This window comes from Buteo buteo, chromosome 4, assembly GCF_964188355.1.
Source record: "Buteo buteo chromosome 4, bButBut1.hap1.1, whole genome shotgun sequence".
Classification (NCBI taxonomy): domain Eukaryota; kingdom Metazoa; phylum Chordata; class Aves; order Accipitriformes; family Accipitridae; genus Buteo; species Buteo buteo.
Window position 1 is genome coordinate 15,340,778 of NC_134174.1, and position 27,858 is coordinate 15,368,635.

The window sequence follows — 27,858 nt, forward strand, 5'->3', positions numbered from 1 at the left end:
TAAATCCCTGTGATATTAAATGACACAGGCATGACACCACTGTTTTAGCATAATAGCTTTTTACAAATTTGCAAAACATAGACAACTTTTCCAAATGTTAGCCCTGGCTATTTTTATCTTGTGGCTAAACTCTAACTCCCTAGGAATGCCATTCCACTGGAATGTTGGATGTTTTATGGGTAAACACACATCTAGGAGGCTGTGGACCATTTTACATTTATGGGCCCAGGTATTTTCCCTGACAGATGTGGGATCCCCTGTGACAAATTAAGTCTTCTGACAATAGGCTTCCCATTTGTTGGTTACTTACCTTGTACCTGCGGGATTTCATGGGCTGCAGGTTGAAAGCTGCTGATTTAAATATCAATTAACTTGATTCTGCAGAAGGATTTCTTTGCATTTGTCATGCTGTGAGGGAAAGAGCTCAGCCACTCCAGGCTGTGGGGAGTGGGAGAGTGGAGGATTACCTTGGGTGGTTATGGGAGGCTCCTTTACAGGATTTCTTGTTTCAGGGATCTTCTGGGATGCAGGGCTGAGGGATCACAAGACCAGGGAAGTATCCAGTGGGGAGAGCACTGGGCAGCCCCTGCCCCAGAGCAACCCCTTTACATTAAGTCTTCCTCCTCTGTGGGATTACACCTGAGCTTTGTGGCCACAGGTACAATTCCCAGGTCCCCTTTAGACCAGCATCATTCCGGCCATGACTTGCCACCTCGGCACCTCGCTTGTGATGTTGCCTCCTCAGTTGCCCTCTTTCCCTGGCTTTCTCCTGGGCACTTTTTCCCCAGCCCAGCACAAGGGGACTCAGCCCCAATCTGCATCTAGTCCCAGCTTCACTCTGACTCTACAAACAAGCCTGCAGTTAGACCATCATCTGAGACGACAAATGTGGTGTACTGTGCACCACTCCTCCAACCTCACTTCCCAGCTTTTGTACGCTCTCGGACTGTGCTGTTCGTTTGAGGTAAGTACCAGGTTAGATGCCGGGCCAGGGACATGTCCTGCACATGAGGATGCTTTCCAAAAAGGAGCTAAATCAAATGGAGTCCTTATACCCCAAATTGATGGAGTCCTTATACCCAAAATTGGGATCGTTGTCCTGCTCTCCAGCTGGATTTACGCTGGGGCTGCCAAGCAGGAGGCCCAACATGAATGTCCAGTCAGAAGTCATGGGCTTTGGCACTGGGGTGCAGCACGGGAGCAACTTCAGGAGAGACCTTCCCTGGGCCTCTAGTCACAAACACATATTACAGCTGAACAGCTGGAGGGGAAGCCGTATGCTTTTGCCTGCTCTTCCCTGTACGTCTTATCTCCCCCTGTTCCTGCAAATTTTTTTGCATGGCATATTTCCTGGAGTCCTAAATTGCATGACGCAAGACTGTGGGACTGCACAAAGTTATCAGTCTGCAACTGGGAGTTGTATCTTGAAAAAATGTGCCCATGGACCCATGTCCTACAGACCATAAGGCAGCTTAGGAAGCACCAGCCTGCAATATTTGGTAGTTGCACAAATTCCAGGAAAGCGCTCCATGAACTAGATACCTTTGGTATTAGCCTGGTGTTCCCTTTGCCTACTACAAGTCCCTTCATTGAAGCATGTGATATAAAGCCTGATTTTAGGGTCAAAAGCTTTTGGTCTAAGCTGTATGTGCAGCATTATACAAGAGGATATACAAGGGAAAGAAGCAAACCACATTGTTGGACACTGATGGGTCTTTTGCTGGCCCTTTAGTCTGTAAAGTCTTACCTCCGGTTTTGAAGTTTTTCCTCACAATCATCTCACAGACTTTATTGATTTTCTGTGATCTTTGGTCCTGTAAATATTAACTGCTGTCAATTTGTTTGATATGCCTGTTGCTGCTCAAGGGTCCAAGTACTATGAACCTTAACCTAAATAATGCAGTGTAACTTTTGTTCGGCAGGAGCCAGTGAGCATGTTTCTGCTCTTGCGTGATATGAATTACAAGTGAAACCAGAAAACATGTGGCTGGAGTTAGTTGTATAACAGTGGCATTACACAAGTGCAAAATCCTCAGCTGAAGTAAAATGGGGACTTGTAAGTCAGGGGACACCACTAGCAATGATGGGATGTTCACCAGATTATTGTTGGACCTTGCTTACTCATTGACTAATGAAAAAGAGCTGCCAAACTGGCACTTTCCCCCTCCCTCACCGCAGGCTGTGTTTTGATCCTGTTAGAAAAGCAAGGAGAGGTTTTCAGGGTTTCATTTTGCTGGGCCGTTGTTTTGCTCCGCCGTTTGCCTAGGGCAGGGGCTGGCTGCGGGAAGGGGCAGCCGTCAGCCGCGGCTCCTGGGGGAGCACAGCTCCGTGCCATTGAATCACATCCAACACCGTCCTTCCCCGCTGCCACAAACTCTCCCTGGAGACACTGTCTAGTCAGGTTTGCCTAACCCCTGCGAGAGGCTGCTCCTCCTGCTGCGCCCCAAGGCAGCGCTCCCTGCTATGAGCCGTGTTGGGATCTGGGACCCCGTTTGGGGGACAGCCTGGACACCAGTGCAGCCCTCACCACTCCATTGCAGACCGTGGCCAGGGCCATAGCGCTGAGCCCTGCTGCAGGGCACGGGGACGGGTCGGGCCATGCCAGCGGCACACTGGGTGCTTGCAGGACCGGAGGCAGAAGCGATGGGCGCAGCGGTGGGAACGCAGGAGAAGGTCCCTGCTCCCAAACCACTGCCCCGCTCAGGCTGCGAGCACCGCAGCCCGATTCGTCTGACAGCTGCAAGGCAAAGCCCTATTTGCAGGGGGAGGTTCAAAACAGTGTTTGCTTTCATGTCACATCAGCGCGGGTTTCTGCGACGCTGGAGCACTTCCTTCCATGCTGTGCCGCGTGCCGCGGGGCAGGAGCCCATCCAGCTGTGCCTGCAGGATACAGGGACGCGGCTCCTTGCTGCTGGGGCCAGGCACGCTCTCTGCTCGGTTTCCCTTGGGATGAAGCATGTGGAGGCTTTCGTCCATCCCTCGCCACCTCCCACTGCTGTTTGATGCTCAGGGCTTCTTTTTTAAGCATAAACAGTCCAGAGTATGTCACAGTTAAGGTGACTCATGGCTCAAGAACACATTCCTCTAGATTTTAAAAGGAAACTATAATCTGATTTTTGAAGGCTGAGCAGCCACACTGTACGCTCCAGACGTGCCCGAATAACTTGTAATAACCTTCTGCGGAGGTTAAGGCAACTCCATTTAAAGATATTTCTTTCAGGGTGAGAAATATAAAGTTATCCTAGCCAAACCGATGTGAAAGCACCGAGCGAGGAGGGCCAAAGTGATTTTCCCTGCAGTAGAGCCATTGCGCAGTGCTGTGAGCTGAGGGACCGATGCTTTGCAAGCACCAACTCATCAAACACAGCAACCCAGGGGTGGTCCTGGCAGCCCCCACTGCCCACCAGCCACCACGCACCCCACAGCACCATGGGTCAGGGTCCCCATGCACCTCTGTATGCCTCCTTACACATTCCCGTTTTCTCCCTGATTTGCGCTGAAGGGAGCAAGAAAAACCCTCCAGCATCCACTGGGTGCTCAGGGAGGTCACTGCCTTGGCCTCATCATGTATTCGGCATGGGTCTGTTGTCATTGCTTAAATATTTGTTGTTGGTAGGAGGGCTCAGCCTGTGCACACCCTGTGCCTGCTTGCACTGGTGCATCCCGAGCCGAGGAGCAGCAGGGTTGTTCTTCTAGTTTGGTAGCATTTTCTACTCCCTTGGCAGAGGCCTGAGCAATGACAGTGGTGGGATGGAGTGACAGGGGATCAGGACCCTATTTTTCTACAGTAGCTGCAGAACCAAACCATGCTGGCATGAATCAGCTGGTGCACAAACACACAGTCACTCACGTCAATTAAGCTTAAACCTACATTGTTTTAAGAACATCTGCTTAGTGACGTGCAGGAGTCTGACAACACTGAATTAGACATTCAGTTTTCGCTTCCTAAGGGGCTTTACAGGTGTCTTAAACCTCCCTGGCAAGGTTTGTTGAAAGATGTGCTGTGAGGACTGTGATCTCACAGCAAGAGGCAATGGATTAGCCCATATGCCTGAGTCATAATTACACCGCCGGCAGCCTGGTGTATGAATGCAGGGTAACTGGCACATAACGACCTGGTGCAGAGCAGGTCTGCAGCACCGTGGTGCTGCTGTAGGTCCTCCTTGGGAGCCCTCCGCCTGCACCGCTGCTGGCCAGGACAGCTTCTGTAGGAGACCAGGGTGCAGGGAAGCCTTGGTGCAGTGATCTGAACCGGAGGAGCACTGTGCATAGAGGAGCTAGTGACCCGCGGAGCAATTAGCCTGTGTGTGCGCTGTGTCCCTGTGCTGGGGTACCCGCGGCTGCAGGACAAATTTCACCATCACGTTGTAACACAGGAGCCTGTGGGCAGCTCCCACTTGGTACCAGCCATTATGCCGCCAGCGTGGCCTCGCCTTTGTCCAAAAGTGCAGCATGAAGTTGTGATGTGAACATCCTTTCTGTCTGACAGTAGGAATGATGAGCAGAGTTGTCATCTTGTAAGAAAATCCTGTAACAGCTCAAATGACCAAATTGGGGTAACCCTCTCTGTGGAGGGGTCTGCACGGTGTGCTGCATGTGGGTGCACAGCTTGGGGTTCCTGGCATCTAAAGGGATGTAAGATTATCTATGCTATTTTATCTTTATAGTGTTAGCTCTAATAAACAGCATTTTAAATGATACTTTACAGAGTCTGAGTGCCTGGGGACCACCATGGACCAGCACCTCCCGGTGCAGCACAGCAGGCGCTGAGTGCCAGGCTGGGAGGAGGCATGCTGCTCCCACAGATGGGGTGTCCCAGAGTGACAGGGGAGCAGCCAGGCTTTTCCATGGAAATTTAACCCAGGATCAGTCCTAGAAAGGTCATTTTTCCAAGCTGGCATAGCTCTTCTGGTGGTAACAGTAGTGTCTGGCACATGCTTGCCCACCATCCTCTGCAGAAATGGGCAATGAAAGTGCCTTTTCTGATTTTCAGCATGGATGAATGTTCCAGTTTTTAAAAAATGAAAGGTATCATGAGGAGCAATCAATAAAGAAACCCCAGCATTTGGCAATCCACCTCTTCCATAAAGCTTCTAGTGTCCACCCTGCACCTGGATGCTGGTCGGGTTTATTTTTGGATCAATCCATGTGATGTTAAATCATTTCCCATGCAGAGGTGTTTTATTACTCCACTCCACTGCCGGCGTGATATAAAGGGCAAAACTCAAAACTATGATAAAGCTGATAAATAATAGATGGGATCTTTAGCTGTCACTGCTGATCGCTCTCTGGAAGCCAGGAAAGCACTCACCAGAGTGCCCTTGATTTGCAGCTCATAAAAGCCTTGCCTTCAAGGAACTTAAACCAAAATCAGGACAGCAACTGTAATAACTACACTCTATGGCTGCTGCCATTACTATCAACTTCAACTGCTCAAATGCAAGAAATAAAATTATAACAGAAGAGAATAAAATAGACTAAAACAAAACAAAACAAAACGAAACAAAAAAAAATGTAATGAAAAACCCTTGAGAATTTTTTTCAGCAAATCTAGTCACTACACTGGGATGGTATAAACACATTCAAAAAGGCATTTCTGTTCTGTGGCTTAAGGAGGTCTGTTTCTGACCCTCTAACTAGGACATATTACTCATTGTGCTGTTCATGTTTATAACATGTCACCACACCATTGCAGGAGGAAAAGAAGGCCCCCTAAAAAAATAACATTTCCAAGTGGAAAAATGTTTTGTCTTCTGTCACTTCTTGCATGTGCAGTTACAGCACGATTACTCAGAAGAGTCTTTCCCTCCCGCACCTTGTGTATTGGTACAGTTGTCAGAACATAAAGACTATTCCCATTTACTGTGCCCCTACGTAGTCGGTCAGTCTGTTAGTTTTCCTGGGATCTATCCAGCTCTTCTGTCTCATGATAACGGAAACTAAAAATACAGGGCAGTGCAAGCACCGCATTTTGGCAGAGGAACTCAAGGACAAGTAGAGGATCTGGAACTATTTTGACTTCCCTCCTTTTCCTCTTTACTGCTTCATTTCCTGGCACGTTGCAATTTGAATCTCCTAAATATTACAGTAAAACATTGCATCACATGTACTAATAGATTGTATGGGAATTGAGGAAGGGCAAAACATCTTAAGGCTTTCCACGGTCTTCATGTCAGAAGAGTTGTTTCCCCTCCCACAGTTATTTTATGACTAAGTTCAGGAGAAGGCACCTGACAGTGAAACGAAACTGTCTCGAGCTTCTGGGAAATGAGGCTGCTGCTGCCGGTCTCATAGGCTCTGCTACAGGCTCGCATGGTAACGCACCCGGCGTGTCAGACCCTTACTTCCCTGGTTCCTCAGTTGCCCAAAACATGCAATGAGCATCACCTTAGGTGCCAGCTGGACTTCTGAGAGGTTAATTCATTAAGGTTAATAAAAAAAAATTAAGATAAAAGGTGCAATGTGTAGAATTTTATTCAGCAGGTATTTATGCTTTTTGATAGAAATTACTGTAAAGTAGGTCACAGATGAAAGAGAAGAGAGATTGTATTGTAATGATAATGCTCTTTCAGAATATGGCACACTGCAGGTAAGATGTTTCTAACCAGATTTCAAACATACATGCATCAGTGCAGCTTTTATTAAAATGCTGTGGTTGAGGGAATTTCTTAGAGCAAAACTGTACAGCAGGTAGATGGACTGATTCTATATTAGCCAATAGCCATAGCTAGAAAGAGCTGGAAATTTTCTGACAGAATGGTGTGCATGGGAAAACACAGTTATGTTGAAACCCAGAATCCCCAGGAAACAGGATGATTTCAGTGACATTTCATAGGAAAAAAATGTAAACACCCATTTGGGTAAGGCTGGGAGTTCTATTTTGGCACTGCCAGAACAGAACATTTTTATTTCATAGTCTAATAAATATATTTCAACATTCAAAACCATCAGATTCAAAACATTTCAGCATTCAACATGCAAAATTTGAATGCATCCAAATCTTTTTTAACTGTGATCTTATTCTGATTCTTTAAAATATGGACCTTCCTGTGAAGAAGACCTGCAGATTCTTGCTCTGTGTTCTGTGAGTGAGCTGCCTCTGGTTTGTACCACATAGCTCAACACAGTGCCTGGAAATCCAAAGTTGACCGTTTAGCTAGGAACATGCGCTAAAAGCTTCACGTTGAAAATTAAACACGTGATTATGAGCTTCTTTGCTGAAATGCCACCCAAACCTAGCACTGTCTGAGGAACCTTACTCTTTTCCCACAGTCCTAAGAAACATTTCTACTGCAATATCAAAGCGCAAACCCTGGATCAGCCTCTACTTTGCAAAGTTTTGCCAGATTAGCTGTTTTGGCTAAAGAGTGTAGGGCAAGACAATTCTCTCAGTCAACACTGTAGAAAATTTTTAGAAAAAAAAATCGTTGTAGTTGTAGAAAACAACCATCTCTGCTGACAGAGTGCTGCAGGCATGTCCTCATTGCTGGTGTGGCCTAAGGCCAAAGACCAGGGCCCCTCCCTATCCATGCCTTACATCACTGAGGTTGGATCAGGCCTCTTTCTAGAAGTGGGGCTAGAACGATCTTTTTTCAAGGAGTCTGGGTGGATCAGTGGTGAGGTCAGCTAAAAATTCTTGGGGGATCCAGTGTTGCAATAGCAGCAGAAAAACCCTCTGCTCATACCTGCTGGGGTTTTGGAAGCCCAGCTCATGTAGTCAAGACCCTGCAGAACAGGTCAGATGTGATATGGCCACAGCCTAGACCTGGGGTCCCTGTCAGTCCTTTGTAGCGTCCTTCCTTGTGATCAATGTTGGGTCGCCTCCTCTAGTCCACTTCGTGTTTCTTTAACTTCACCTACTAGCACCCAGCCAGTAGCCTGTTTTGCTGTCAAAACCCAGCTGAAGTTGACACTGCTGGGAATTGATTAAGCTCATCATTAGGGGACAAATGTCAAAAACTTGAAGGCACCAGTCCAGGCAACCAACCTGAGGCCAGAGTGCTACATAAATGTGGGCACACAATCTCTGCTCCAGGCAAGAGAGACCATCCCCAGTTCTGGGAGAGCAGCCAGCCTGCAGGGAGGAGAGCAGCCAGGCTGTAGGAAAGCAAGGGTTGAGCTTTCTGCAAATAAACTTTAACTAGAACAAGGTGGAACCACTCTCCTCAGTGAAGGGGAGCCTCCTTGGCATGCCTTATTCCATCCTGCTGGGTGTGGATAAGAGGGTGCAGAGCTCCAGCCTGAAACCAGGCATGAGCAGGGACTGACTCTTGGTCTGTCATTGCCCAATAAATGCCTTTCTGGTGACCTCTAGGCTGTTACGGAGGTGAGAAAGGTCTCTGCGACCTTTCTGTTAAACAGCAAAGGCCCCAGGAATTTGGGTTCATCCTAAAGTGGACAGTGGACATTTCTGATTTCTCAGACATCTGTGAGAGCAAAACCACCTCCATCTGGGTGTTCCTCATGGGGGTTTCTGCTCCAAGATCTGTTCCTGTGACAAGAAGGTCTCTATGCCTGTGTGGCTACAGCATGCAGCATCAGCATGTCAAAAGTAAATGCATTTAAGACTAAATCCTCTTCTACTTTAGGCAATACAGAGTTTACCTACTTCTTACTGCACGGTCTGGGACACCAGTTGGTGAGTTAGTTGTCCTTTAATTTATATGAACTTAAATGCCAAGGGCATGCTCATTATCTGACGGGGTTGGAGCGGTAGCTGGGTCCTCAGCTGGGGAAGCACTTGTTGGCAGAGCTGGAAATAAGCTGAAGCACTCTGCAGAAGGCAGGGAGAGGGCAACATGCCAGAAGTAAGTAGAGTGCAGGAGACAACAGTTATTGGAGACAGGCAGTTTGGGCTCCTTTAGCACCTTCTCTCTTTACAGTAAATCCAATGCTACCTCAATATTTTTATGCATGTTTTCTTATCGCTAATCTAAATAGTGCAATATAGGTCTATCACCGCTCCCACACAACAGAGCTATTTACTTTGAACTAGGAAAAACGTACAGAGTGTGCATGTCCAATTGTTACAGCCTGAACCCTTAGACAAAAGGAGAAATTAAGCCAGAAATTACTAAATAGCTTGTCTGGTTGGGGTTTGGTTTTGTTTTTTAAAAATTGGCTTGATTCCTTTCATCTTTTTGCTCAGTTCTACAGATTATTCTGAACTGCAGAGCCAAAAGCCAGCCACGCAGGCCCACATGCCATAGGAAGAAGAGAACCACCAAGAGGGGTGTTTCGACAGCTAATGCTGAAATTACAACAGCAACCACTTTGGTTTGCTTTGAAAAGCCCTAAATGGTGTTGATGCTGAAAAAGCACATGTAGTCAAACCAGCAAGTCTTTCCTAAAACTTCTAGATTGTTGCTTCATTTATAAATCCACTCAAGACTTCAAGGAGCGGAAAGCATATATGTCTTGACAGTCCTTGATAGCTGTGTAGGACTCAGCCGGAGACCATCCAGCCAATACTACCCACATACTGGCTGGCACAGAAAGACGAAGGCAGCAAGCCATCTCCAGGGCTAATGATGGGCCCCCGTAATTCATAATCAAATTAGGGGCTCGGTTCTCATTGCAAGCAATGGAGTGGGAACATGTCCCTGCCCTCACGTTTCACACATTCAGCCTACAGCTTTCATGGGTGGTTGGTGGCAGTTGTACAAACAATGTCCAGTGCAGAAGTAAGGTGCCTAATCCCCATCTTTGCCTTTCCAAACACTTCTCTGCCTTTTTCTTCCTAGAAACCAGGACTCATTAGTAGGTGGAACCTGTATCCTGCTGTGTATAGCCAGGGCTACTTAAGGTTCCACATTTTTTGTAAAGATACCCTTTATTTTTCATATATTTCAACACATTATTCTATCAATTGATTAACTAAGTTTTCTCTTCCAAATGACAAAATTCCTGCAAGCTGAATAGCTGGGAGAAAATATCGTTCTGTGCCATGACCAAGTGATTCAGAGGGCCAGGATTCAGAGGTTTGTTTCCAAGCTGGCATATACCAAAGCTGCACTGGGGGAATTTAAGAGACCCCAGTGGCATTACTTGCAAATACCACTGGAGGAATGAATCAAAAGCACATTGTAGAAGATGATTTTAGCTACTGAAACAAAGATGTATTTGTGACCCATCGCTAGAAATAAGTAGCCTTGATTAGTCAGCTGGGTTTGTATGGGATCTTTGTTGGAGTTTGTTCAATCTGAGCATTAAAAACAAATAAGAACAAACAACAACAAAAAAACTCACCAAAAAAATGACCAAATGGTTCAATACAAGACAGAGGTGACAGAGCTGGACAACTGCTTCAACACCGTACCCTGCAATAGTAGGTAGAGACTAATGGTGGCTGTTCAGTGACTTTTATAAAATATATCTGGCCACAGATAAATTCCTAGCTGGTGACTGTTCATGTAGAATAACACTCTGTTTAAACTCAGGGTGAAAGCACAGCAGGAGGTGACTGGTAACTGCTACAAAGGCCCAGACATGGCCTTCCAAGGAGGTGGGTGGCTACATCCCCTGGGTTGCACCCCGAGGGAGGCAGAGGCATGCCGGGAGGTCCCCGTGGAGAACCGTGGGCTGGTTCCTGCCTGTTAACAGGCCGTGTCCCACAAAACCCTAACTTTTTTTCTTTTTTTAAAGAAAAAAAACCACACCACAACACCCACACGTTTGTGACGTGTTAGAATATGGAGTTACCGCAACGAGCTGGCTTTTGCGCAACGATGCCCGAGCCGGGTGATGGCCCCTCCAGGCACGCCTGACCACTGAGGCTTGTTCTGCCTCCAGCTACTGTGCTTCATTTCTGCTACACCTCATATGCCACCTAGTGGCTTCCGAAGTGGGAAATTCCTTATTAAACACGACTTTCAGACACGCCACTTCTGCCAGTTGTTCGGTGTGTCTCAACCTTGCTATTGAAGAAGTAAGCCGAGGTGCAGGGCGCTGCAACGCACCCTGGCACCGCTGCAAACCTCCCCCGCGACGGCCCGTCTCAAGAGCCGCCTCTCATCAGCCCCAGCAAGTTCTCACTCCTCGTTGCGTCCTCAGAGACGCCCACAAGAAATTTCTACCACCTTGGGCTTTGCTTACAGCTCTCTCCTGTTTGCCCATCATGTTCAAAGCGTTCCTGGAGCCCAACCCCCCTTTGACTGCCCACCTTACCCCTCTGTCCCACCACCTTAACCAAATGTCTGGTGGAGAGGAGGCCGTACATTTTACTTTTAAGCATTCAGTGATGGCAGACACTTGCAACAAAATTCACAGGTTAGTTAAAATCCAAGTCTTCCAAGAAAAAAATTAAACCACAAACATTTGAAGTGGTCTTCCCCTTTCCCTCTTCCTAGCTTCTTACAAGGGTCAGGGAGGATTTTATTGCTCAGCTCAACAGCTACTTTTTGAGTGCCCTACAGCCATTTTCATTCAGACAAAAGGTGTAACACCATAGCCCTGCTGTTAGGCCATTTCTCCAAGAAACAGGAAGTTTTGGTTAAGAACTATGTTTTGTCTCAAAAAGAGTTAATTTGATTAGTCTTGCTCCCTTCTCATCATGGTGGCCTAACCACTGTGTTAATAAACACCTCTGTGCCTCAGTCAGCCCCGAAGTGCTGCCAGCAAATTGAGATGGTGTCTGCAGAGGAGGTCAACAAAAAACCCCTGAGGACTGCCAGCACTGTGGTCACTCGGGATGAGCCCAGCTCCAGCCAGGATGCCTTGTCACAGGACACAGAGCGCATATTTGCAGTTATGAAAGGAAGAATTTTGTCATCATTAAATTTGGACAATGGGTGTCCAAGTCATGCCAGGCAAAGAAAGAATGGACCTGATCCATGTTATCTCTAGCACTTGCATTAGGCAGAGGCAGCAGTAAAAAAGAAGCCACTTTCCCCAAACATTCATTTCTTGTCTTTCATTTCAAATGCTTGAAAACAGAATAGTCCATGTTGAAAGTGCCAGATGTTTCCTTTTCCTGCAAAAAACTTTTTTACTTTTCTGAAGGGAAAAAAAAAAAAAGGAAAGAAAAATAAACCCCAAAACAAAACCAAAGCAACTCTTTCAACATTTCTGAAATGGTTTACCATTTTTTCTTTTCAGACCGTTTGGAGAAATTACTTTATGTTTATGAATGGCCACTGCCAGGCTTCACCACAAAGAACTGACATCCCTAAGATTATTTCTCCCCTTGCCAATGTAGCTAAGCAGAATACATACAGCAACTGCCCAGTATGAGAGGGGGGAAGTGCTCCTTTTTCTCCTCTTCTCCGTACATGTTTTCTTCTTTCTTTTCCTACATTATGGTAAGCTAAGGGCCAGATCTTGTATTCTGGGCCTTCTAGATGAACTCCGGAACAACAGACAGAAAGGGAGGAAACACTGTGAAAAGATCCTTATCTTGCAACCTTCCCTCTTTCCCCTACTTTTTCTGAACTACTTCTCTATCCAGCCATACTTTGAGTTGCTGTTTCCTCGCAGTCAATTTAGTTACTCAGTCCTGAAATTCAGAAGATCTTCAAGGTGCACCCCACTTCTTGAAGCAACTGTGCCTGAAGCCATTAACTTCTTAATCCACAGCCCCTGCCTCTGATTGTATGGCAATCTGTTTGCAGGGTGCTGTGTGCCTTTGTGCCAGTATATATAAGCAAGCACAAGCATCAGTTTGTCTTCTCATCATTTAAAACTCCAAAATTCTGAACCTTTCTGGCGTTTCAGGGGCATTATGCTTTTAGAGTATCAGTCCCCCAAAGCAAGACCTCTTGCTTTCTGCTGCATTTTTCAAGACTGTTTTATCCAAATAACATCTTTACACCTATCTGCACTGGCACTCGAAGCCATTTTTGCTGTGGTCCTTATCTTACACCTGGTTTAAATTCAGATGCTGACCGCAGGTGCTATGCACCACCAGACTCCGAGGGCTGCGAGAAACGGTCCTGCCCTTCAGGACCTGGTTCCCCACCGCCACGAAGGCAATGCAGGTGAACTTCTGCCACGAACTGCTGCCCCGCGGCTTGGAGAGTCAGCTTTACTGTGCGAAAGCCAGGCAGTCGTGCTTTCTCAGTTCATGGCCATCCAGGTGGGCATGTCCGTGCCGGGGAACCCCGTGGCAAACCCAGCCGGAGCCCCCGAGCAGGGCAAGAAACAGCCGAGCCCGGGCCCCGGGAGGGGAGGAACCGGAGCGGGTTCCAAGTCCGCCCGCGGTCGAAGCCGCGGGAGCGGGGACGTGTGTGCGCTCGGCAGCTAGAGGGCAGGCTCAATTCTCCTTTCAAACTTGGGAAACGCTTCCTGGCGGCTGCACCGACTTCCAGAGTGTTCAACAGAAGTGACTAAGCCGTAAGTCGCTCCGGGCTAATTGGACGAGTGTTCAGTGTGTTAAATGGGGGGTGCGCGCGCGTGTGTGTGTTAACCCAAACCCTCAAACCAAAATCACAGATACACGAAACTGATGGTTGCTTTGAGAGGCTTGGCTTCTGCCAGCCGGGCCTATTTCTGACACGGCGGAGGGGCAGGAATTCCAAAACGGGAATACTCCACAGATGTGGCCACGTCTCATTGCTAACAACCCCACAAAGAGCACATATTGGCCTCCGAGGCTTCCATGACAGGAAAAACTAATTTAAAGAGTTTACAAATAGCATTCATCCAAGCACTCCAGAGGAATAGCTTCCTTTTTTGGTTTTGGGGTTTTGGTTTTGCTTCCTATTCAGAAAAGGACTTGCAAGACAAGGGAACATGGGAAGCAAGCTAAGCAGTCTCTGCAGAGCTCAGTCTCAAGTGAGTTACGTACTCCATAACACAAAATTTTCCATTATTTTCTCTGGCCATAAGACGTGGGAGCTCGGTCCGTGGCAGCGAGTGCAGCTGGAGCAGCCGTCCAGGGGCTTGTCTGGTGCTGCGGGGTGTGAGGCTGCCAGGCCAGGAGCTGCTGTGCTGCCACGCACCCACTCAGACAGGCAGTTTTACTTCTTTAGAGGCAAATTCTCCCTCTCTTTGTTGCTTCTTAAAAGAGCCATTGAATAATCACCTGTTATGGTATTACCTTTGCAGTGGATATGTCCTTACTGAAGTATAAGGGGAGACTATTACACTGCCTAGTATCACTGTTCATGTAATTAAGGACTAGGCCAAGTAATGCTACAAGTGGTGCCTGAAAATTAGCATAATTATGGGAGTTCAACCAACACAGGTGTTCGCATTGGCAGAAACGCCAGGCAGTGCCAGCCTGGTGCGGACAGGGGAGGTAACGCCATGTTAAGCAGGGGAAGGATTTGAAAGCTCCCAGCATACACTAGCTACCTGCCAAAACAGCAGGCAGAAGCTTAAAAAGCAAACAGGTATTTGGAGGCATTGCAGTTTTTTCCCCACCTTGCAGCAGTTGTTGCACCCCCTGATCAAAACAACCTCGTAGGCACCCTTGATGGGCAGCAACATGGGGGAAATCCACCAGAGAAGCAAGGCTTGGTCAGGACCTGGGCACTTTTGTGAACCAAGCAGCAGCCAGAGATCAGGAAAGCTCCCCGAGGTACAATCTATCTGTTGAAAAACAAAGTCTTGCATGGGTGGCATGCTGCACCGGGCTGAAATGTGATAGCCAGGCTTAACATAAATACAGTCCTCAGTAGATACAGTTACTGAGGAAATGGTTCCTTTCATCGCGTTTCCTCCTGCGCGTATCCGCAAATGCCAAATCCTTGTGGCTCTAGCATGGCCATCTGATGCGTGAGGTATTACTTATTTCAACAGAGAAAGGCTTGAAAGAAATTTGGATTTGGGCATCTAAGATGCCATTAGAGGCCTGGAGAACCTCCATCCCTGGGAATGGAGAAAGCCATGAGAAGTGCTCACCTTCTCCCTGTTCACCAGCAAAAAGGCAGAGGTTTTCCATGAGAAAGCACCAGCAGAAGACAGGAGAAGTGAGGAGTGTTTAAATACAGCTATGTGTCACTGCAGGCAGCTAGGAGAGGGCAGGCGGAGCTGGAACTGTGAGGAGACAGCCTGGTGGGAGGGCTGCCCACTGCCCTCCTCTGCCCTGCCTTTCTCTTTGGATTATGCTCACAGCCATGTTTCAAGTGACACAGTTAAAAAAACCAAAAGCTTGATGGCAGCAGCCGCAGCAGCACCTGATTTCTTGGCAGGCTGCTGCTGCTGGAGAGCTGCTTCTGTACCCGTCCTGTGGCTCAGTCCCTGCTGTGTTTGGATGACATTTTATCTTCCTGGTAGCTTTTGCCTCTAGGTTGCTATGACTCCAACTTGCTTTTGCTTTTTTTTTTTTTATTTTAAGGGGGGTATAAAGCACTTTCTACATGTGTAAGGTCACATCTGATGAAGAACAAGCAAGCACCATCACATAGCACATTTATTTTTCTTGTTTAACAGAAGTGTAAAAAACCAAGCCATGAACAGAACAGGAATATTTCATCTGAAGTTGTGCAGACAAAAGAGATGCAAAAGCAGAAGTAGGATTAGAGGGCAAACCTGCCAGCTGTCACAGCCAGCAACAAGGCCTGACCTCGGTTTTAAAACTGTCGTTATAGATAGCCTTGATCCAAGCCCCCACCTAGAAACACAGGAAAATTATGCTAAACTGGTGCTCAGTGAACAAATTTTCCCTACTCCCAAATATGAACCCAATGACAAGCAAACAGTATTTTTTTTGGGGGGGGGGGGGAGAAAACTGGCCAGGGAGGTGAGGTGGGAGCAGCTCCTGCCACTGCTGCTTGTCACACTGCCTGCCTCTGCTCCTGCCTTGCCTCTCCCAGTGCCAGCACCTTTGCTTGATGCTTGATATTGGCTCCAGGACCTGCACAGAGTTCAGCTGCACAGAGAGCTGAGCTGCCTTTTGCTCAAGAGAGGAAATGTTGCAGCAGCTTGTTCCTTTTCACACATTTACCAAAATCTCTCTTGACTTGAGTGCCTTGATCCTTCATTTGCAGCCTCTCTCGCACATGGGAAGCCCTTGCTGGCAGGCTGGCATGGCCATTCACGCCAGGGACACTGAGACAAGGTTAGAGAGACAGGTCCGTGGCTGAAGTTTCTGCTATACGTTCTCCACTTAATGGTATAACTTCCTTCTACCAGAAATAATTCAAACATTGCAGAACACCACCAAACCCAATGCACCTGCCTGTTGGTCCCTCTCATTTCTCTCTTCTACCCCACCAGATCCCATGAAACATCCTCTTTTGTGGGGGTCCCTCCTGCCACCCCATCCCGGGGCTGTCCCCTGCCCTGCACAGCTGGTCATGGGGAAACCGGGCTGCTGCCCCTTTGGCTGCCTCCCCCCCCGCTCCCCACCATCTGCACCATGCGGCAGGGCAAGCCAGGGAGCAATGTTGGCAGCAGCAGAAATTATCGACCCAGAGTGACTGCAAAGCCACAGCAGAAAATTCACTTGCTCTAAATGTACAAGGTCCAAGCCCAGAGGCTGTGAATGATGAAATCTGCTGGTTTAAGGGAGAGAGGAAAGCATGTTGTCAAAATGTTTTAAAGCAGCCCCCAAAAGGCCAGCTATCTACATGCAAGTTTATTTGTGTCTCCACAACCCAGTCTGCCCTTAACCTCTACCAGAAGTGGCACCAGGAGTACCCAGCCCACGAGCACTGGAAACTCCTCCCTAAGCTTTGCTATTTAAAAAGGTCTTGTTTCCTCACCAAAGAGCAAACATGCAATAGCTACTTGCAGTATAAAGTCCCATGCAAAGACGAGGTCCTGGTCACAACATACTGTAGGGCTTGCCAGCAAGATGAGCACCACCACCTCTCCCTGCTCCTTCTCATTTTGCTCAGCCCCAGCTGAAGGAAATACCTTTCCTCTACTGTTTGCACCAGCAGAAGGCTTGTATATAAAATACCTCCTCCTGACCACAAAGGCCAGCTTTGGACTGATCCTCCCAGTTCATTCCTGCAAGCCAAGCTGCTGGAAACAACTTGTTTTTCAGTATTAAGCAGGGCAGATTCAGACCAGTATTAAAGGAGACCGAAAGCCTCCTGGTGCCTCCTCATTTGATCCCACTGCATGGCGTTCCCCAGGTCCCCATCCCCAACCTCTTAGTATCCCTCAAAAAAATATATAAAATGACAACAGCAAGACACTCATTTTTAGCAAACTTGTCATTGATTATAACAAAACAATCTGCTAGCCCAGAGCCCTCGGTGGGATTATGCATGCACATCCACAGAAGAGGCATGAGAAAGAACTGACAGAGCAATTGCCTTTATAGTCACCTCCCAGATGGCTGAGATGCTGGATGGTTTAGCAATTCATTGCACAGAATTCCTTATAATAAAGAAGAGGGACTGATGTCTCCCACAGAGATGCAGAGGAGGACCCGGTGGTAGATACAGGAGTAGACCCGTGCTCTCAGTGGTGCATTTGTGACCCAGCCTGGCAGGACATTGCATGAAAGGAGCTACATCTCTGTAGTCAGGTTCCTGGTAATAGGAAACTTCAGAGGCAAAGAGCAAGCTGAGTCCAGCTGAACCCCAGCATGCTCAGCCTGTTTATGATTTGTTTAAATCACAGCTCCCGCAGAGGTGTAGCACCCAGCAATCCCAGTGCTGCAGAGAATGCTATGGACGCAGACAGGTCTTTGGCTGGGACAGCTGCTCTCACTGCACTCATTTCCACCCGTCCGTCACAGCACATACAGATTTCCTCTGTGGTAGGGAGCACTGCTGGGTAGTGGGATCAATCACACCCCTGTCTAGCAGGTTGTTAAGGCAGGAAGGTTTCCATTAAGTCAGCAAGGGTGTTAATTTATAGCATGTTTGCTACTTCTCTCCAAATACTCTTCCAGATGAGAGCTCGTTCCCTCACGCTTGTTGCACGCTAAGGGCAAAGATTAACAAGCATTTTGTTTAACTGCAGTGGTTGATGCAGGACTTCGCCCTTCCCACCCTCCACTGTGGGCTCCTGGCCTCCACTTCAGGTTGAGCTGCTGCTCAAACTGCATCAGAAGATTTGGCTGGTTGAAATAAAACCTAAGGAGAACACATATATGTATATATTTTTTGGCCTAAGAGTGGCTATTTATGGAGTTAGTGTGCAAATTACTTAGGGCATTGCAAATTCAAAGCCACATTTTGCAAAAACTGTTGTTTGTACAAGCTCTAAGTTATTGTGTACTAAGAGCTAATCTTCAGTGGAGTCTGAATCTACAAACGCAGAGCTACTTCCCCACTCACAAACCCTACGAATTTTGTCAGCTTATTGATACAAAAAGATTTTCTCAGAGTTGAACAGCTAAAGGTTTATTATTGGATTAAGGATGAACTAACCAGCAATGCAATGAATAATAAATGTATAGAGCATTATTACTTTATTGTTTGAGGAAAGGCAATTACTTTCATCATATACGCTATAGGAAATGTCTATTAATTGCATCTGAGAGACAAGATCACTAGTTTCTAACAAAATACTTTAGATTACAAACTTAACACATAACAAGCCATGCTGCATTTTCATATTTGCAGCAAGGATCATGAGAATTTTCCAATAAAAAGAATGGTTTCATCGTAACTCATTGGCCTGTACCAGTTCCAGTCAGTCAAAGTTTTGGGGTTTTTTTAGTGTAGTGTCTCTCCATTATTACAAAACTTTAAAGAAAAGGTAATAACACTCAGGTGTGAGATGGACCTGAGTGACTCTTGGACCACAAAGAGTCAAAGGACTCTGGAGCTGTACGAAGCCACCAGGCACTCCTTTCCACTGCTTTGCATTTTATAAAGCTGCTTACATGACATACAGTGACATGGCATACAATGATATGGGGTCATTGTGCTTGCTTCACCCAAGTACAAGGCAATAGAGAATTAAGTCCATTTTTATCCAGAAAGACATGTTCAATCCACTGCTTTTGTTCCAGTTTGTTGTGCAAATGCAGATGTAGGTTATGGGTAATAAGCCTGCAACAGCAGCTGTTGCAAGCCGGTACTCAAGAGGAGGTAAGTCAGCAGGAAATGAAAGCAGAAACTAGACTACATATAATAATGATCTCTTTTTGTATGACACATAGAGATTAACAAGTGACAAGCTCTCTAAGTCCATTAATAATGCTCTTAGACGTGGGAAGACATAAGAAAATGTCAATATGATTTGAATTGCTCTTGCATTTGCAATAGCTAGAAGGAATACCCCAAATGAGAACAGGAATCCCCAAAACAAGAACAGAAAACGAGGAGACTTTTTTTGGGTGAAAAAAAGGTGCAATGGTATTCCTAATATATTCCTATTTCGTGTGCCAAATTTCAGCCAAAGAAAGGATTTTTGACTAGTTAATAAATGCTTGAAAGCCTGAGATTACTACAGAAACTCTGGTGCAGCAGTAACTGCTGATGGTTGCTAGCGGAAGTCATTGCAACACCAGCCCTTGTCCATCTTTCTATTGCAGAGCCATCTCACATGGGCCTGGATAAAATCAGTCATTTGTTCCCAGATCAGGATGTCTCATTTCCATTGATACCCTTCTTCTCTTGGTGGTGGGAGTTTAACAGCAGGAGGCAACAGCACTGCCTCCTTCCCTCCCTGGATGTAGAGCTGGCCAGTGTGTTCTCAAAGAACACTGTCTGTCTAGGGTCCCATCCCTCCCCGCTTATGCCTTGTGCAAAAACGCCTAAATTCAGTGCTCAGCTGTTAAAAACATCAGGGCTGTGCTAGGGAAGAATTATTCAATGGGTACAGCGCTGGATCACGCTGCCAGAGCTCCTTAGGCAGAAGTGATCTAGCAGGTACCAGGCTTTTCCTGCCACGAGTGCTCTGTGAGACAGCAAGGACGGCAGCCATAAACACCTTCTCCAAAAAGAGTGCATTTTCTATAGGCAACAGATCCCATCCCCTTCTGATCCTACTAATAACATGAAAAGCAGTGCTGACTCTTGAGAAAAAGCGTTTGTATCCTCTGCATTGGAGAGTGGGCAGCAGAAGGTGGCAGTTAGCGAGGCCCCTGTGCTGTCCCCTCTGAAGCAGAGCAGAAAGCATGTCTTGCTAGCACATAACTGAGAAGAAGCCCAACCACTGAACAAAACATCCCTGGATTGCAGGAACAATGCTATCTCCTCCTGCTGTGCAGACTAGCATCAGTGCAATGAGTTGTGTTACACCATGCAGAGATAAGAGAATTGCAAGTGGAGAATTACCGTGGTAGTGCTTGGCTGGTCTGTAAGGCATGGCTGCGTTTGAATGTGGTTATGAGCAGTGAAGTTGGGCAACAGAAAAAATGTGAGCAGGCTATGGGAGGACTGCTCAGAACTGGGTCACTTAGCTCAGGTGCTCAGAGACCAGTCTGAAAGGAGGGAGTAAAAATCACACTGTCCCTGTGAGAAGAATCACTGGGAAAGACCATGAGATGTTTCCATGTGGAGGAGAAGCAAAGGTCTGGAGCCAGGAGCTGGAGTCAGTTGTTGCCACATGCATTTTTTGGAATTGCACAGACCTATTGAAAATTTTGTATGTCATGCAAAAAGGATGTGGCAATTTCTGAATGTTGTTGAAGCCAACTCTACTTTCCAAATTAACTCCTTGTTTCCCTAACCTTTTCATTAGAGACAGTTTACTTACAAATCCTTGAAAACAAGAAAAGGTACAATGTACTACTTTCTGCTTTTCAACTGGGAAGACTAACCAGGAAGTTAATCTCTAAGAGCCTTGAGCCTGGTTAAAATTGCTTCTAGTGGTGGAATTCCATGTTATTACTACTGCAAGGCTTGACTTTGCCAGACCTTCCACAGAGTTGGCATGTCTATGGGATGAAGATGCTGCATGACTGAACTGTGCTTTACTGGTGAAAGAAAGTAGTGAAGAAGAGTTTTGAGGGTGAGTATGCTCCTTCTTGAAAAATCGACACAACTGGAAGACCACTGGCTCCCTATGAAGTTCCTTCCATCATAGATCATGTTAAAGCTTGTTGGAAACAGAAGGTATTGCGGCCCTATTCATTCCCATTAAGCAAAAGGGAACAATTAACATCCTTTATGGAATCAACTATCCGGAACAATAGGAGCTACCATCCAAAATGCAGGCACATGACGCAAGTCTTCTGAGGGAGCTGAGCTATGCCGGCAAAATGCATTGGTAGTACAAACTGTATGAACCACTAGCTGGAAAAGAGTTTGGAGCTGCGAGCAAAGTGTTTCCTCATGTTAAGCAAAGAAGGCAGCGCCTGTTCTTTGTAAATAAACAGTTAGGTTTTGAAACAATCCAGGCACTAAAGAATTAACTGTAACAATCCAAATTTTGGCTAACCACTAGGGTCAAAAAAGGATAATAAATCCTCTTTTTCCTGTTAACAAACCCCACAACTTTATTTTCTAAAGCCTTCAAAAAATAAAAATGACATCATGAGTAATTTCAAAAATTCCTAAGTGTTACTTCAGTTGCCTGGCAGGAGCATCCTGTCCTGTCCTTTCTCTCTCACAACAGACCTTGCAGCAGGGACAGCCTCCCTCCGGACACCAAAGGTTTGGTACAACTCTGCCACAATTACAACCATTTGGCAAAGCAGAGTGCTGGTAGCATCAGCAAGTACGAGGAAGGAGTATGGCTTTTCTAGCTGGTGTAGGCTGCAGACGACAAATGTGAAGGATGATGGGTCCAAGTGAAGAAATCTGAAGGATACTGTGAGTCCTTGGAGTGGTGAAAGCAAGGAAAGGGCAGAGAGGTTAGCAGCAGAGGAAAACCATAGTGGAGAGCCACAGGAAGAGGTGAGCAGGGAGGTCACAAACTTTAATGATAATACAGAGTTACTGGTAGCGAATGTGAGGGCAGATGGTGAAGAACTCAAGGAGGACCTTAACAGATAGAGTGACCAGCCCATATAATGGCAAATGAAATTCAGTCTAGGCAGATGTAAAGCAACGAATGCATTTAGGGAGAAGCTGCTCCAGCTTCACATATAAATCATGGTTTCTCTGCTCACCGCTGCTATTCAGGAGAGAGGCCTTGGTAGAGCTACTGTAGACACTTTCTTGAAAGTATCAAATCACTGCTCAGTAAAGAACAAATAAATGTTTGGAATAAGGAAAGGAAAAACCAATAAAGTAGCAAACATAGCTGTGCTGCTGTATAAATCCATCTTGTACCCACACCTCGAATACTCTGTGCAGTTCTGGGCCCTCAAAAAGGGTAGAGAAGAGCTGGAGAAGGTTCAAAGAAGAGCTGGAAAAGGTTCAGAGAAGAGTAACAGGATGAACAAAGGTGTGACACAACTTCTGTACAAGGAACAGTGCGGGAGAGTGGGGCTTCTCAAGTTGGAAAAGAGATGAGATGGGGGACACTGTACACGGAAAGCTATGAAATCATTAATAACACAGAGAGAATGGATAGGGATCAAGTGTTGATTGTGTCTCCAGGACAATGCGGGACCAGCTAATGAAGCTACTAGGAGCTAAGTTCAAAGCAAACAAAAGGAAGAAGTTCGTCATGCAGCAGGCAGTGGACCTACGAAGGAGGTCCTTTCCAAAGCACGCTGGGATTGCAAGGATCTTAGATGCTCTCCCAAGTATTTGGAGGGGTCCATGCCACAGGCAAACCACAGCAGGTTCAGGAAATCCTCTGAGCTGAAAATAGCTGGAGCTGTGATAGTATTAAGGGAGAAACGATCGATATGTTAGTCTGTTCTTACTTTTTTGTTGGAGTCTGCTTATGGCCACTGTTGGAGGCAGAGTAGATGGGTAGGTTAGATGGTCTAAGCCAGCACAGCTGTTCTTACCTGGAGTGAAAATAGATAAGATATGACTCAAGTAAAGACAGGGATCCCCAAGGGGGCGAAGGTGGCAGCATGCAGTGAAGCAGGAGGTGAAGTCAGGGGTTTGGGTGAAACTGGCACAGTTAAACTGCAGTCCAAAGGTGTAGATAAGAAGGCAGAAGCAAAGCTGCAGTTTCAACTCCATCGATGCTCAGGCTCAGCCCAGACATGCCCAGCTGTAATCAGGAGCAAAGCTTCCACTGACTCCAGCAGATCAAGCCCTAGAGACATAAAGGCAAACAGGCAAGTGAGGAGTTTCAGGGTCAAAGAATACCTCCAAGATATCAGGAGACACAGCACAGGTGAGTCTGTACAGGCAGAATTTGCAATTTATCTGTGTTTGTTATCTATCTGCCAGATCTGAATGGTTTCAGTCCTGATAGGATCCAAGTAAATTTGGAATTTAAAGATATTCCTTTGCAGAGTCTGCATGATCCTAAGTAATAACTACTCTGTAGGTATTGCCCACAGCATAGTTATTTTTTCAATCTTTTTAATAGGCACTTTGAAATAAGCAGTGTTGCCTCTACTTCACTCCAAATGTGATATAATCCAGTAGTGAGAAGTTACAGAGTCACGGCACCAAGGCAAGGTGCAAAGCCCCCAAAAGGCCAATAGTTTCAATTTTTCTTAAGGGTATGTGGGTGTAAGGAATACGGCCTCCAAGCATTCCTTTTAAATGGAAGGAACCACTATTCATTAGTTACTCGGAGCACTGATTATTGCATCAATCAGCAAAATAAATACATTTCTTCCCAGAACTGAAGAATGCTTCACATTCCAGTGAAAATTCTTAAATATCATGATTCTCTCTCATACAGACAACAATCATTTGGGGTAATGACCTTGAAATTAGCCTTTCCTGTTCTGTGGTAGTGCTTTTCTGTAGGACTGATCTTGGTTGGTTTGGTTTACAACTCCCACATGCACTTTCTCAATAAATCCTCACATTATGGTCAGTATTTTGAGAGAAGAGTCTTCAGCTGAAGTAGATTGCTTTTCTTGGAGTGCTGGAAACGAAATAATTTTAAGAAGCTGATCTGATTTACTGGGTTAAACTAGAAATGTGCCAAATTGCTCTGCAGACATGGCATAGCCACTGACCTGCACCGAGGCTGGAAATTGTTCCAGGCTGTGACGTGCAATGTCTGTTCATGTCAGCTGTGCACTGGGAAATGCACAAAGGAAGTGGCTTGCTGAAAAATGTCCTTCAGCTTAGGGCTCAAAAAGATTCCTGTAAAACATATTGCTTGGGAGGAAATCAGCCTCTTGGACCCAAGGAAGAGTAATGTAATTTCTCACACAATTTATTAGGATTTCTCAGTTTTCTTCCAGTGTACCTGGGACAGCACACACAGATGGACAGACAGCATCCTCATGAAGAGCTTTACAGACATCTGCCTCATTCAGCCCACCTGGCCCTGTTATTCAGCATGATGCCACTAGCCTTCAGCAACTCAGGTTGTTTCTTCTTTTCATTATTAAGATAAAAAAAGGAAAAACTAGTTTGCAGTAATTTGGCTCTGACACTGCAGTTTGACATCGCTGTGTGTACCTTCATATCACGTTTGCTCCCCTGCATCGTGCTCAGATACCCACTTCACAAAGTTGGGCATGTCCACATGGACCACACCTCAATCCCCACTATTCAAGGATGCGTTTTGGCAGCAGGAGGTTGCAGTGGTGGGTCTCACCCAGCTTTTCAGTATCCATCCTCCTGTTTGTCTTCCTTATCACATCTGCTCCTCTTGCACATGTTCAGTGGGGAGGGCAAGACAGCATGCAAAGACAGATGTTTGGAAGAAGAACAGACCTACCCCAGTGCAAAGCCTCAAGATTGCTGAGGACATTGCCTAACAGAGCTTTTGTTAAGTTAGGAAGGAGGAGCTTCAGGGCTCACTCAGGCTGTAGTTGGGTGAGCACTTTCTGTTGAAAGGAGTCTCTCCCATCTGTGCCTTTGGTCTATTTTTGTGCTGTCTTCATGTCATGCCATCACAAGCCAACATACAGCTGCACCATGAACTGGCCTGGGGAACTGATCTGGCTCAAAACTCACCCAGCTGAAAGCTGGGGTGGGGGGGATATTTTCCAGCCAGCTCAGTTCTCTGATCTCATTTACCACACGGCAGCACTAACAGTTGTACCAGCACCAGGGGAGTAACCTCCTCCCGCAGCTGTGCTGACTGCTGCCAACTCTTCCTCAAGCAGCAACCCAAGTCTTTGCCCCATGGACATGCTCCATAGCAGGAATCAGGTTTTCTCATTTCATTTCCACTACTCAGGCAATTCTGGCTTGCGTACAGATGCCCAATGCATCATTTGAGGAGGTCTTGTTAGAAAGCTTGCATGGGGCAGGGTCTGCCAGTGCTCTCTCCTTGTAAATGCAAAAGCAGTAGGGGAAGTGTTTCTCTGAGTGCTTCTTGCTTCACTTCTTGTTCTCATGCCCCCTTGGAGAATTTAAGTATAGTTTATATAGGCAGATTCTTTTGATAGTTTTACCCCTCCGCTCCCTATTTCTGTCAACCAGCAGATGGAAGCAGCATTCTCCCCTGCCTTGAGACCTCTGTGTCCCAGAGAAATTGTCTGACGCTAAATTACTTCCCTTTTAGCACATATTACTGGGTGGAAACAAGAAGCTGGTAGCATGTGACCAGCTTGCCACGCACTACAGCTCTGTCTGTTAATAGATGTGACCTTTGTGACTAATGCAGCACTGGGAGGTACTGGGAGGGTGCGATAAATCCCTCCCTCCAGCACAGTTTTCATCCTCATCATCTCACCACTCATCCAAATAAGGAACCTGCAGTTTCAAAGCCTGCCAATTCCTGCAAGATGCACAAAATGCTGGATCGGGTCCAGAAACCAGCCAAAGGATGAGGGATTGGTGCCAGGAGGTGACGGCAGAGGTCGGCCCCACGCTGCACTGTCTTCACGCCTGGAACTCGGTCCCCACCGTGGCGGTAGCCCCACCACTGCCCTCACTGCGTGCTCATCCTCTGCCTGGGGCAGGTGTCCCACAGCCGCGTGACGCAGGGCTGATGGCCGCAATCACGCCACCCCAACCTCTGGCAGGTTCTCTTCCTGCCCTCTGCCCGCAGGTAACAAGCTCAGGGCTCCGGCATGGACCAGACAGTTTTCTGTTTGCAGAGCACTCACAGATGCCAAGGGGCCTTGCAACACTCAAGGTGGCAAATCCTGGTGAAGGAAAAGCAGTGTGATGCATTGAAACCACCCTGCAGCTGGACCTGAGGCCAGTCTCCAGCCTCCCTCCCTTCCTGGGCTTCTTGACCCTTCCCCAAAGCCCCTTCTTCCCCCAAACCACACTCTTCCTTCCTGGCCCTTGCCCCATCCCCAGTCCTTGCCCTGTGTCTTTCCTCCCCCCATCCCAGGGCTTCTCCCTACCTATCCCCTCTGCTCCCTGAGCTGCCTCCCACATCCTCAGGGCAGTACACAGGCGCTGAGGAGCCTTGAGTCAGGAAGGGAGGAGGCATCTCCCCAAACTCAGCTCCATGCACATCCTTTGGTGTGTGTTTCCACACCCTTGCGTTGATGCGCTGAGTGCAGGTGTCTGGTTGTGGCCCCCAATTACAGCATTTCTACTTTCAGTGGCTGCGGGCCAGCCTAGCGTGCACTCACAGAGCCCACTTAAAGCAATGGGCCAGCACTCCCTACAGACAAAAGGAACATTTAAAATCTTATAGGTTTGAAAAAAATCAGCAGACAATGGAAACTTTTATCTTGGGTATCAAAGTGCATGGTCAGTCAACATTGCATCCCTATCAGGGAAATTTGCAGGGAATTAAGAAGCTGTAAATGCCAAATCTGGGGCATAGGCTGGGATCCACATGTGCAATAGACAGAGGACACACAAGCAAGGAGAAGGAAATAGGGAGACAGAGCTGTACCCTTAGTCCTGAACATCCAGATAACGCTAACAAGACAAGCCTGGGGACAGCAGGGGAAATCCCCATGGGGCTGGTGTGCCAGTGAGTGCTTCCTGCTGCAGCGTGCTGGTCCAGCACCCCGCCGGTCGCACTGCGCATGAGGCTAAAATAAAGCTTGGAATAATTTTGCCAACAGCAATAAAGTCGTGGTGGGGATGGACCCCACCACCCTCAGGGCAAGATCTGCCCTGCAGTGAGTCATCCTGTTTCTGTTTGCTAACCTGTCCCCACTGCATTTCATTCACTTGCAGTGAATTTGCTGCCTTTCATTCACTCATGCTTGTTTTACTGTGAATTTCCTCTTTCCTTACTCAGCTTTGCAGATATTGTCCCCTTGCAAGAGCTGTCATTCAACTAAAGGATGAAAAACCTATGGAAAGCCGTGGGTGGAAGGCTTACAAACTGCAGCATTGCCAATCTCAAAAGTTCAAGAATCATTGTTCAAAATTTGAGAAAATAAAGATTTTGTCTGAAGCTCAGCTTTGAACTTCATTCCCATGTGCATGAGAGAAGCATGAGTTTCCCAAAGGAACTGGCTTTCATTCTGTGGCTGCGGCACCCCAGGGTTTCCTCTGTGCGTGCACTGCAGGCTCAGCTGAGCTCCTTGCCCTCCTCTCCTTCTTTCTGCCCTGTGCCATCACTTGCACTCTGCTAGCACAGCTTTAAAGCGAACCTGCTCAGATGGTTGATCTGGCTGAAAAATACCCTGTGATTTTTTTGAAAAAAACTTTTGCTGAGTTATTTCCCCAGGAGTTTAGTCCTCTCATCTGACTTACCGCATACAAAGCAGTGGCTCTAGCACAAAGAGAAGACGCAGGAGCAGCAAAGAGTGATGGTGAGGAGTGGCAGTGGCCACTGCTGTTTTCTCAGTGTTGCTGGTGAAGGTGAAGCCACAGGCTCACTCTTGCCCTTGCCAATTGCCTGATAACATGGCACATCCAGCCCCTCTCCAAAGCCTAGTTACTCAGATTAATTTATTTGTGCCCTTCACCCTCCACACATACTCTCCTATCCTCCAGCAATTAATTATGAACCTCTGTGATGTACGTAAATGCTCCTCCCTCATTTGCCTCATAGCATTGCCTGGGATTCTGCTCCCTCCCCTGCCCCCCAACAGCCTGGGGGACTCCTGCCTTGTCAGCCGGACATGGGGGTGATTGCCGAGACTCCCCCCTGTCC

At 46.9% G+C, this 27,858-nt stretch overlaps 1 long non-coding RNA gene across 1 annotated transcript; it reads left to right on the top strand.

The window, feature by feature from the left end:
• The first annotated feature begins 13,218 nt into the window (after positions 1–13,218).
• LOC142030538 (uncharacterized) lies at positions 13,219–27,223 on the top strand. The gene is made up of 3 exons (XR_012650206.1): positions 13,219–13,329; positions 24,060–24,196; positions 26,995–27,223. It is a non-coding gene; the product is annotated as an uncharacterized LOC142030538 (long non-coding RNA).
• The last annotated feature ends 635 nt before the right edge of the window (positions 27,224–27,858 follow it).